Here is a 13,517-nt window from a genome sequence, read left to right as displayed (position 1 = left end):
TCTTGTTACGTTTAACTTAAGTTTTTACTTCTCACCACAATATGTGCCTAGCCACCCTTTGCTGAGTGTTTTATCCATTAATATTTCATTTGGAATTGACAGACATGTCTGATGGTACCACACCTTGCAACTGGAGCATTCAATCATCCTCTCTTTATGGTTGTCAGGAAGTCTGCAGATGAAGTAAAGATTTAATTTTGATATTCTGTATGTCTCTTGATTTGATTTTACCATGATCTCTTTGTGTGGAAATTCAGCAATATGCCTTTTGTGGAAGCAATCTTCCAAATGTCTCTGCATGACGGCTTGGTAATACTTAAGGTTACTTGGATCTTCTCCTTTTCAAAGTGATGCTGTCATGGCAATTGCAAACAGGCAACAGTCAACCCCTCCCTTTTGCGTCTGACATTTTCTAATCCTTAGTGTTATGTGCTTTTTGAGTCATTGTAATTAAAGCTATTTGCATCTTGACATTCGTTGAAATATGATGAGTGGAAGATGTAAATGAGTCATATATATCTATTTCATAATTACTGCCGAATAAATTTGTTACTGTTAACCAGTGCAAATTTCCATTATGCAGTATTTGCACAATCTTCTCTTTGCAGATGTAAATCTCAGATTTGCTTCCTAGAAAGGGATCCTGAAATTCCTGGATGCTGTTTCTTTAGTTGCCTTAGAGCTGCATTTATGTGGGTATCTGTTAGCATTCCACCATCTCTTAGTACTGCAAGCTCCTCTGGTTTTAATGTGATGGACTCTATTTTGCACTAAAGATCTTTCGACTTAGGGTCATTTTCTTCTTGTGTCCTTTTTCTTTTTCTTGCTTGGAACATATTCTCTGTATTTTCTCATTTCTTTTGCTTTTTTTTCCTAATTTTAGATCTTCCACGAACTGGTGGAGATGATGGTAATCATATGTTTGTTACATGCTGGAGTACAAACGAGAAGATTCCCGTTCTTATTAAACCAGTTTTTATAGGAGTTTCATTATTAGCCGACTGCTTGGTAACTCTTTAGTACTATCTTCTGATGGCTTACGTTCCTCATTTTTTGCTTCTGTAGTTGATGGCATTACGTCATTTCTTTAAATATTGGATCACATGTTATTTTGGTACAAAAATCCATTTTATATCAAGAAAGAACCCTCGTACTTTAATTAAGAATAGTGATATTCATAAAGTAAATATTCCACATTTAGACTTGAAATGCACATGAAAAGGTTATTTCTAAATGGCAACATGTAGACCCACTCCATGACTTTCTTGAACTTGTAACCCAGAAAATCTGAGTTACTATGCATCATTTAGAATCATTACAAATAAATACATTATATAAAAGATGGAAATGTGTACCTTAAAACAATACTGCATTTTAATTTAAGTTTCCAGTTTTGCAAGAAGTTGTCCCACATGTACAAATTTGTCTGCAACTTGCCGCTAGAAGATAAATTCTCAAGAAATTCCCTGGCGTATAGTCTGGTTCTAAATTCTGGAGTAATTTTTCCCCATCAACGAGATGTAAACACATTGCATCTTATTCACTGTTGTTTTCCTTCCGCGTAATTGCTTATTATTTTAAATATAAAATGTTGAACTTTACTAACTTTTTTACAAAATCGGTTTAGTTTGCTTAATATCTCCTGCCATTTACTGGCATTTTTACGTTGAATTTTAAGAAGCTGTCTATAAACCTGACCTAATTACTCGACTTAACTGCTGACAGAAACAGTTTAGAGTAATATATTTCATTTCTATAGCCCGATGGATAAGCATTACATCTTTCCAGAATAGGCCTACATATCGCGAGTCAGGAAAACACGGGGATGGTATCCCCTCTGTCCAAAATTAATATTCTTTTGAACAGAATATTCTGTTGACAATTGCCTCTTTTCAAATGGTTGTTGTTGTTGTTGTTGTTGCAGGGTTTAACGCCATTTTTCAGCACACAATAGGCTATACATGGCAGCCAGAATTAATGGTGGAGGAAGAACCCAGGAAAGATCCACCGACCTACGAGAAGCTACTTTTCAAATGGTAAGCATTGCTTTATTTTATTTTCTTCAATCACTAACCTCTTAATGCTGAGCGCCAAGCAAGGCAGCTGCTAGTACCATTTTTAGAAGTGCTTGCTGTGATTAGACTAGGGTTCTAACCCGCGACCTCCCGCAGCCGAAACGGAGGCTCTTCCTGTAGTGTAAGCCTTAAATCTAATTAGCTTTGAAATATCAAGTGACAGTAAAGGTAATCAGATATTCCACACTGGATTATAACTGATATACACCAACAGCTGGTTTATGTTATACATTCACAAGGGTTTATGTTCCATGGGAAAATACTTGTAGGGCAGTCTTTACTTCCCTTCCCAACTATACTGATGTCTTGTCGTTGATACATAGTATGGAATGCCTTCTGAAGTTATTCTTGAGTAACAAATAACATTACATGGTGGCAGCAGTAGAAACAGGATTGAAATTATCAGAGCTGAAAATGGCTTCATTCCATTTGACAAATCTGGACAAATTTGACTTTTCGAGACCTGAAACTTGGGGAAAAGTGGTTGCAGCGCTTTGAACGCTTTCGTCAAGCATCTGAACTTAGTGAAAAAGAGGAGGAAATTCAAGTAAATACCTTGATTTATTCCATGGGAAGTGATGCTGATGACAGTTTGTCTTCATTCAACCTGATAGAGGAAGAAAAAAAGAAGTGGAAGCCCGTGACAGACAGATTCGTGTGATAGTTCATTGCAACACCTATGTTGATTTCGTAGTTAGTAATTTTCCTGCATCAAATACTCGACTAGTCTGAATATCGAAATTATTCGATTTGCAAACAACTTGTACAATTCTGCAAAAAGGAGTGGCCAGAGAAATCCACTATTGATGGAAAACTTCAACCATACTGGGCAGATAGAGGTGAATTTACAATTCAAAATGGTATTTTAATGAAAGGTACACGTTTGTTTATACCAAAATCACTTCAAGAAGAGAATGCGCCAAAACATCAATTTGGTGGAAAGAACTAAGTACTCAGGTAGAACACTTTATATAGTCTTGACGAAATCGCATCGATACCAAACGAATTTCCAAGTCAACCTTGGCAAAGGGTTGTTTCAGACGTCTTGAAATTAAACTTCAAACATATCAAAAGCAATTCTCAATCATCTCAAATCAATTTTAACGTGACACAGTATACCAGAAGTATCTGTTTCAGATAATGGTCGACAATACACATCCGCAATATTCAAAGAATTTGCGACAAATTACGAATTCAGGCATATTACAAATAGTCCAAAATATCCACAGAGCAACTGTCTCGCTCAAAGAGCTGTTCAAACAAATAAAAGAATGCTTGAAAAAGCAAATGATCCTTGCATAGCTCTTTTGACTTATCGCGTAACACCATTACCAAATGGTTAGAGCCCTGCCAAATTATTGATGGGAAGAAAATTACAAACTACTTTGCCTATGGTACCAAAAACTGAAGAAATCGGAAAACCATCAAAGGCAAACTCAAAAGAGAAATTATGATCATCAATATTGCGCCCGAAACTTGAAAAAAAATTCAGGTAGGGAATTAAATATGGATTAAAGATTATTTTTCTTCAGGCATTGTTAAATCTGAGGCATCTACACCTCTGTCATATACGGTAGTTACTGACGAGCGAGAGATACGGTGTAATAGGATATACTTAATTCAGTAATAGGCGATACTTAATTCCCATGCCTTCCTCACTATCGGAGCCTCTCAGAGTATTTCAAACCCTGATACTTTATCTGACTCAGACGAAAGCAGAGCAGTGCCAACCAGTCAAAACGGATATTTCACACGTTCGGGAAGATTATCAAAACCACCTTAGAGACTGCACTTGTAGAAATGAAGCTTTAGTAGCTTGTTTAGAAATACGGTCATCAGACCACGTTTCATTTTAATGTTAACTTTCTCAGGAGGTGAGATGTACTGTAAGCCTTAATCTAATTAGCTTTGTAATATCACTTGACAGTAAAAGTAATCAGATAGTCCACACTGGATTAGAACTGATATACACCAACAGCTGGTGTATGTTATAGATTGTTCCCAAATGACGTCATCAGCAGCCATATTTGTGGTCAGCAGGTAGATTTACCGTTGACTTTATATGGTGTTTGGAAGATGAAATAAATAATTGATTCTTAAGAGACCTTTTCTATATTTTTTATTTATAAGTTGACTTTCCTTCAGTGTGCCTTCTTAAATATGGTAAAATTTAGTGATCGTATATAGGAGAAACTTCCATGTTGCCCATCATCCAGGTAAAATGGGCAGCATATCGTCTGCTAGTGACTTTATCGGGAAGCATCTATACATTCACTAGGGTTTACGTTCCATGGGAAAAATACTTTCAGGGTAGTCTTTACTCCCCTTCATAACTGTACTGATGTCTTGTAATTAATATCTAGTATAGAACGCCTTCTGCAGTTATTGTTCAATAACAAATAACACTACATTAACCACCAAGGTCACCGGAGCGATGAAAGTTGTGTAAAATCTATGTATTTAGTGTGTGGGTGTTATAATATGCGTGTTATTTACGTATTTAATTAGTACATGTAAGCAAAATATAATACCAATGTGTAGTATCTTTTAAAATATATAAATGTGTGCATTGTGTAAAACGAATACAATGATAACAATTTTCTTATATGCATCTATGACTTGTGTTTGTAATGTTTCATTAAAACAAAATATTAACTGTAGTTTTTGTGTTTTTATATGTAAAAATATAATTCAATTACGCTTGGTTAAGTAGGTGTTTGTTAATGTCCGTTTCCTTATCGTCATTATTATTGACTTTATTAATGCAACTCTTTGCAGATCAGTGCCTTTGCCAGTCTATACATTGATGTTAAATCTTTGAGTCTTTGATGAGAAAAATAATAGGATAAGACAAAATCCTGCTTGATATTATTTGTTGCCGAATGTATATGAATGTATGTCTAATTATTACAGTGGGTACATTTATGACAAGTTTCCGTGTTTATTTCTGTTAATATTTAAGAAACAAATATTTTATTATATCTAATATTTGAAATATCTTTTTGATTTTAATTTTAAAAAAATAGTGTTTATTTGCAAAAGTGTAGTTGCAAAATATTTGTAATAGTTTTTAAAAAAATAATTTTATGATGAAAGGAGGTAGTAGGATTTGATAAGATTTTTAACATTCCCCAACACAAACACATGCACACACACATACATATGCAGACATATCTGGTAATGGAAGGATCTGGAATTCATTTGAGGCGGTATTTGAAATGAGCTGTGTATGTCTATCTCCAAGTTTTGACCTTCTCTAAGTGTTTCTCTATCTTCTGGATCGGGGCCCTGAGTGGTCGAGTGGGCTAAAGCACTCTACGTTACGGATCACTGCCATCTCACCTCTGTCTGTGTAGGTTCGTGTCTCGGATTTGGCCAATGTGGGTATGTGAGAAAGCTTGCCAGTAGCTTCTTGAGCATCGGTGGTTCTTTCCGGGGATTTCCCGGGTTCTTCCTCCACCATTAATACTGGTTGCAATGTATAGCCTATCGTGTGCTGAAAAATTTCAGAGAGAGCAATTCGTTCAGTACTTAAATTTCAATATGAAAAAAAAAACCTTGATTACAAAATATTTTTTGATATTGGATAACCAATAAAATATGCAGTGGGCTTCACAAGAAAAATTATTTGCGCAGTTTTAAATATTGAAGAAAATTGCATAGAGTATATTAAGTGAAAAGCGTATCATGTATAAAAAAACTCAGTATAGTTTGAGAGAGAGAAGGAGACGTGCGGAATATTTTCAATAGCCAAGAGATCATTGAAATTTTTTAATACGAAGTATACTTATTGGTAAAGCTAATGTAGTCTAAACTTCACTTTCAGTATAACAGATTGCTAATTATGATTTAGTTACGGAATGCATCTTGACGGGTTATGAACTGGTACCGGAGGCATACCAGCAAAGGTTTAGGAAATATCAAAATAAAACTGTACATACCAAAGAGAAAAAGATGAACTATTTGATAAAGTGGTGCTCAGCCGAGAAGGCTGATCAAGATTACGATACCCTTAGACAGCTCATATTAATTGAAAAGTTCAAGAATTGAGTCCGAGCCGAGAAGGCCGATCAAGATCACGATAATCTCAGACAGCTCGTATTAAACGAAGTTCAAGAATTGAGTCCATCGTGACGTTAAAGCATACATTGATGACCACAAGGCCGAAAGTTTAGAAAATGCTGCTCGTGCAGCTGACGATTACTTCATGACTCGCAAAGTTTTATTTGTCATTAAGTCTTCATCTCAAGAGTTGTTCAGTCTCATAAGAGCACTTCCAAATCTCAAACTGGCACACATTATTTGAATCCAACGTGTGACAAGACTGACCAGAAATCATTGTCTCGTCCTACGTGCGCCAATCGTAAGAAGAATGGACACTTATTTCTGATCCCTATATATTGAAAATTTAGCATCAAAATAAAGACAGAGCTATTCTAAATGCTCTTATTTCTAAGAGGTTCTTATCTCTTCCTTCCTATTGCAAAAAATGGCACGTTATTTCTGATTGTTACAGATTCAAGACGGTCTAATTCCTTATTTCTAAGAGTTCAAGTTCACCGTCGTGTATTGCAAACAATACATTTTTGGGGGCAAACAAATATTGTTGTTATGGAGAATTATGAGCCATTTATGCCGAGAAGTTCAATATCGCTCATGAGTGATTCTGCCAATCATATCCCTATTAAACTTTTAAGGGACACAGGATCTTCTCAGAGTCTTATATTATCAAATACGTTGCCTTTTTCTGCGAAGTCTTCTTCTAATGAGAGTGTTCATATTCACGGAGCAAAGTGCGGCTTTGTTAATGTTCCTCTCCATTGTGTAAATTTGTCATCAGACTTAGTATCAGGACCCCGGACAGTCGGAACAGTGTCGTCCTCATCCATCGAGGGTGTTCGTTTGTTAACAGTCAGTGACCATGCTGGAAATAAGTTTGTGGTTAATCCACTTGTAGCTGACAAGCCTTGTTTGCATCAGAAGGTCTATCCTATTGAAAAAGAATTCCCTGATTTATACCCAGCTTGTGCAGTTACTAGAGCGATGGCAAAGAAAGTTCTTGAGAATGATGTTCGTCAGGAAAGTCTTCCTTTAGCTGACACATGTATTGGTCAGGCTTGATGAGGTCACTTTTGCTTTTCATTTGGATCTGTCCAAGATTATTGATCGCAGTTATTCTCTTTTAGCCACTCGTTCTCTTTATTCCAATCAGGGTGTCATACGTCAATCTCTTGTCGAACAGGAAAAAGATCCTGAGATCTCCTGTTTGTTTCTGACGTTTATTATACAGAAAATGAATCCACATAAGGACCTGTTTGTTATTTTGTTAAAAGTGGGGTCCTCATGAGAAAATGGATACCGCTTGAAGTACCTGCTGGTGACGAGTGGTCGGTGAACTATCAGATTGTAGTGCTAAAATCGTACAGACAGGAAATTCTTAGTTTGGTCCATGAACCTCCTTTGGTTGATCATTTAGGGATCAATAAGGCGTATCACAAAATCTTGAATCACTTTTATTGTCCAAAAATTAAAAGTGATGTTTGTAAATACTTTAGATTTTGTAATACTTGTCAAATGGTAGGTTTATATTTTGATTTTGATTTTTTTAACGTAGCTTTAAAAATTTTTCAGTTATATCGCTACGATGTCTGCAGTGTGGTAGTTTATAGTGATGTCTAGCATTGGGGCAACATGCCGCAGACATGTAGCATGATGTCCCACCCATTCACATTATCCTGGCACCAGGCCGACCAGTCCTAACACTAACCTCTTAATGCTGAGCACCAAGCGGGTTAGCTGTTAGTACCATTTTTCTAAGTCTTTGGTATGATTCGGCCGGGGATCTAACCCACGACCTCTCGCATCCGAGGCGGACGCTCTAACCACTATGCCACCGGAACGGTTCAGATGGTAGGAAAACCGGATTAAAAGATACCTAAGGCATATCTGCAACCTATTCCTGCATTTGACGAACCATTTGGCAGAATAATTGTAGGTTGTGTCGGTCCCTTACCAAAGACCAAGTCAGGCAATCAACAATTGTTGACCATAATGTGTACCTCTACAGGATTCACAGAGTAAATTCCTTTCAGGAATATTAAAACTAAAACAATAGTAAAAGCTTTGATAAAGTTTTTTTTCCCATTCAATTTAGCCATCCAAAATCTGTCCAATCTAATCAAGGGTCCAATTTTATGTCTAGAATCTTCCAACCAGTTATGCATGAATTATGCATCCAACAATTCATATATTCGGCCTATCACCCTGAGAGCCAATGGACTTAGAAAGATTTCATCAAACGTTGAAAAATATGATTTGGTCATATTGTTTTGATAAGGGAAAAGATTGTGACGAACGTGTTTATTTACTGTTGTTTGCTGTTCAGGAATCTTTAGGATTCAGTCCCTTTGAAATAGTTGTAGACGTAATGTGCATGGATCATTGAAGTTATTAAAAGAGAGCCTTCTTTCACATGAAGATACAGAAATTAATCTTCTCGATTATGTTTCCAATTTCAAATACAAGTTGTAAAAGGCTGGTGAGTGTACAATAACTAATATGCACTCTTCTCAGTCAACGTAAAATTAAGATATGACAAAAATACAAAGGAAATGAGTTTTCACCCTGGTGATAGATTTCTGGCTCTCTTGCCCATACCATAAACTCCTCTTCAGGCTAAGTACTTTATTCCTTACACAGTTGAAAAGAAAGTAAGTGACTTATATTATATCATCGATACTCCCGAGAGGCGAAAACAAAAACATATATGTTAAATGAGTATGTTGATAGAGATAGCCAGGTTAAACATGCAATCAGTTTAATCGTACCTCTCCAACATAGTGAGGATTTAAACGATGGAATGCGGTCGGACTGTAGTAACCGATCTTCGGAATTCAGAAATTATGAACAATCTGGACCAGAAACGTTTACATGTGAATCCAGATGTTCCTACATGAACAAATAAAATAGGTCATGACGTTAACATTCTAGATTCCATGCCTGTGGGACAACGTCCGTATAGGATGAACCCTCTCAAACAGTAATGTTTGAAAAAAGAAATTCAGTATTTGCTGCAGAATGATTCTGATTGAGTTCACCATGTACACTTGTTCTGAAAGAAGATATTACTTTTTGCATGTGCACTGACTATAGAAAGGTGAAAGTATGACTAAAACAGATTCATTTTCCTACCCAAGAATCGAAAGACGCATTGATTCAATTGGAAATGCAAAGTAAATTACCAATTTGGACCTTCTAAAAGGATTTTGGCAAATACCACTGACGGAATGTGCAAAGGAAATTTCGGCGTTCTTGACTCCAATGGAGTTGATCACTATAAAGCGATGCCGTTTGGGATGAAAGGTTCGCCTTGTACTTTTCAACGATGAATGATCATTAAATCTTGTCTAGATAATTGTGATGCTTACATTGATGATGTCATCATCTACTATGACACTTGGAAAGATCACTTAATGACAATTCAGAAATTCTTTGACAGACTCACTATTGCGGACTTTGACAACTAATTTATCTAAAAGTGAGTTTTTGTTTGCTTGTGTTTCATATTGTCATAGACTCAGGATTAACCAGCTGTGCACCATAATTGGGTTGGGGTGGTTATTTACTACTGCATGTGAAATCTCCATATGTTATCAGATATGTTTCTTTTAAGGTATTAATATTACCTGTTTAGCTCATTGGACCTTGAGCAGCGCATGAGCATGTATTTGTGGCGAATTAGTTGCTATGTGATTACATTAATTTTTAACGTATAACTTCTCCCTATTTTCGATAATGCGTCACGTCTTGTTCTCATACTTCCTCAGTTCCATCCGGTCAAATTATAATGAAGTACTAGTTGGCTAATTCCATAGTTATTATGCCTGTAGGAAATATCTGTCAATAAGTTTTAGCTATTACCATGTTGATCATTATATTGCACTTGGCTTGTCAAGGTTTGATATTTTACAATCATCACAGTTTCTGGCACAAATTACATACCTGTATTACCCCATTTAATACCAAATGTGTTTTCTCCATTTTGTGGTTGCTTGGTGTGAACATCACGATACGTGTATTAAATATGAAGTTTCAGGTTGTTCGTTTTTCGCGGCAAACGAACTTTTCATCGATCGAGTCAAGTTCTTATGGACGCTATTTGTGTTCGTTTGAGACCCTTGACCTCGATAGCTCGATATTACAGGTATGTGATTCACATATATTTACACTCAGATGAAGTCACAGTGAACTTATTGCCGAAAAGAAATATCTGAAAGATACTGACTTTGTATAAAATCTTTAAGATTTGTTGAGTAATGTATTTTATTTTGTGCATAGTTGCAACCTCCCTAGCAACCGCAATTCTTTTAGTACCATTATACCCTGTCATTGGTTTGCCACAGTTTATCTATTTGAGAACTGTTGTTCCGCTACTAATAACTATATAAACAAATTAGGACACAGAGTTTTGTACAGAGTAAGATATAAGATGCGGGAATGTTTTTTATACTGAAATATATCGAACTTTATTCATATATGGTTGATATCGCAAGAATTGTGCTAGACTGAGGTTTGCCAGTTTGCCAAATCTGATTCGTTGGCGGATTCGGTCAGCCTATTCTGATTGGTTCAGTACTGTCACGTGGTTAAAAACCGATGGTTATATATTGGAGTGGAAGACAGTACTTGTCTGATAACTGCAGTGGGTGGTCAAATTTAAAACCAGAAGTAACACATGTGAAGTCCAACACCCTTTTTAAGTAATGACATATATAAATTGCTTTGATAATGATAATATTAATAATAATAATATTGGACTGGCAAAGTAATAATATAACTTTGAATTATTTGGACTTTATTTAGGTGAAAAGCTAATATAATAAGAATACTTTGAACATTTGAACGTCCGTATTTTTAACAGTATGCAGAGGCAAGCATTTTGGAAAATTACGTAGGAAGTGTTTCTGTAAGTAAATTAATCTTCCATATTGTTGTGCAGTTATCTCCCACCACATTGTTAACCTGGATTAAACGAGTACAAAGCAAATCTTCAGCTCGCGTCTGTTGGAGTCACTCTATGATTTCCAATTATTATTTCTTTAACATTGAAACAGACTATTATATGCTGAGACATTTTATTGAAATGATCCAGGAATAATACATCAAAAATTAACGTTAGCATCTAATTGTTACAATACAAGAGTGCAAGCAACGAGTGTTTCCTTGCAGGAATATATTTGTCTTATCCCAATGCATATTTTGTACTAGTGACAGCTTTACAGTTTCTTAGTTGTGTTACTCTCATTAAACATTTTTGTTGACTTTACTGTTGAGTGGAACTTCTTCAATGAACCCTCCCTAGCAGACAGGAAGTAGAGGTCGCTTACGATATCTAGGACATATTGTTGGACATGGAAAAATTAAACCTATAGATCCTAAAGTCAAGGCTATCTCCGAATTCCCTGTGCCTATCGGTAAAAAGCAACTGATACGATTTTTGGGCATGGCTGGACACTATCGGAATTTCCAATTTTTACGTAATTGCTGAATCCTTGACAAATTTGTTGAGCACGAAAACCTTGTTTCTTTGGTCTGAGAAATGTCAGGAGGCGCTTGATAACTTAAATGCCATACTTAAGAGTGCATCCGTTCTTTCAGCTCCAAATTTCAAGCAATCATTTAAACTTTCTGTTGATGCAAGTGATTTTGGGGTTGGTTCAATATTGATTGAAGAAGACAAATATAATGTAGATCATCCGTTGTGGGACTTTTCTTCTAAGAAATTAAAAGAACACCAGAGAAATTATTCCACACTCGAGATATAATGTTTGGCTCTGATATTGGCTTTGCAACAATTTTGAATGTATATTAGTTCAGCTCTTTCTCCAATTATTGTGTAGTGGTCTCAACCCTATTATTTCTATTGGCAAGATGAAAAACAAACATCAGATTATTATGAAGGAGTTCGATGTTGCAGGAATGCAATATTGACATTAAGCACATCAAGGGAAAAAAACAATTTAAGACAGATGCACTTTCACGTGTGTAGAAATACTACACCGTTTCTTATATGCTTTGTGTCATTCATAAGACTTCTTATGTAATTTTCAATCACGTATTTTTTATTAACGATAAAAGATAGCTTTATTGCATAAATCTTTTTCTTTATGAGGGGAAGTGTTATGTATGTTTAATTTTCACGCTTGTTAGTTTTTTTTAATAGTGTTTTATTTCGTTATATGCTGTTGTAATGTAGCATTGTATGTTGGGCGTAACCGTGTCTACAGTCAAGTTCGTTTTAGACTTGACATGAATTATTGAATTTTTATTTTATTCTGTAAACTATTAATACGTAGCTAAAATATTATCTTTGTGTATGGGTTTATTATCAGGATCATTATTAATAGAAGCAAATGTGTTTATTTGGGTCTGGGTCTTGGTTATTGTGATTTCATACAATGTACCTGGTGTGTCTGATATAGTCCAGGTTCTATGTTATAATTTAACTAATAGATTTCTAATCATAACTAAAATTTTATTTTGTAAAGATGAAGAACTTTCTAGATGGTTATTTTCCATTAGGTAATTTTTGTTTATATAGAAAATGCTAATTGTAACCCGAGGCCAAGTAGTGGACTATATAATCTTATCACTAGAAAGGTTATTCATTCGTGTTTAAATTCTAACACAATAAATTTGTATTATTGTTGTGTTCAGTGTTCATTTGGGCTGGAATTTGTTTCTTTAAATTATTTAATGCAATGATTATTTTCTCTGCAAATACAGAGTGCTTATAAAAATATAAAAATTTGAACAGAAACATTCCTTGGAATTGTTAGTGAATTCACATCTGGAATTATTTTACTGTGTTTCAACCAAAGACTATTGGCACATTAGCATTATACGGGTCATCATAGGGACATCAAAACTTCAGCGTTGGACTTAATTCGGATTTCTGCTAAAGTTTATTCAGAACTTGACATATTTGGACTTGTATCTGTAATTTCATGATTTTTTTGGGATATAATTCGCAAGACAGTATGTTCGGGGGGGGGGTCTTTCATTTTCACTTTGTATTCTGGAGAAATAAATTATTTGCTGAATTTTTTTTCAAAGCTTGTTGTTTTTCATCCTTTTCTGTTGCTTATTTTAAGAGCATAAAATGGTAACAGCTACCAATAGGAAAGATAACCGCCATGTTGTTCATAGCGATAGTGACATAAATTGGCTCCAGAAGGCGGGGCAAAGACAATTACCACGGTCGCAATCACATTTCTTTACACAATGATGCCATACCGTAACAAATAGATACACTTCACATCATCCCGAAACCTATATTTAGAACCTGAAATGTTAGTTTCATGAGGCAGTTTTATCGAGAGTAAAGATTCTTCACTTCTAGCCATCTTTTTTTAAAAATATTGATTGTAATACAATGACATG

At 35.4% G+C, this 13,517-nt stretch overlaps 1 long non-coding RNA gene across 1 annotated transcript in view; it reads left to right on the top strand.

Moving 5' to 3' along the window:
• LOC149797650 (uncharacterized) overlaps window positions 1-13,517 on the top strand; it is a 29,267-nt gene continuing 15,750 nt past the window's right edge. Inside the window, exon 1 of the long non-coding RNA XR_016421855.1 lies at window positions 1-2,036. This is a non-coding gene — a long non-coding RNA (uncharacterized LOC149797650). The remainder of the gene's footprint in view (window positions 2,037-13,517) is intronic.

This window comes from Sinohyriopsis cumingii, chromosome 6 (genome assembly GCF_028554795.1).
Source record: "Sinohyriopsis cumingii isolate HCF-2022 chromosome 6, ASM2855479v2, whole genome shotgun sequence".
Lineage (NCBI taxonomy): Eukaryota > Metazoa > Mollusca > Bivalvia > Unionida > Unionidae > Sinohyriopsis > Sinohyriopsis cumingii.
Note: the sequence above shows the minus strand (reverse complement) of the source record. Positions and strands in the feature narration are given on the sequence as shown.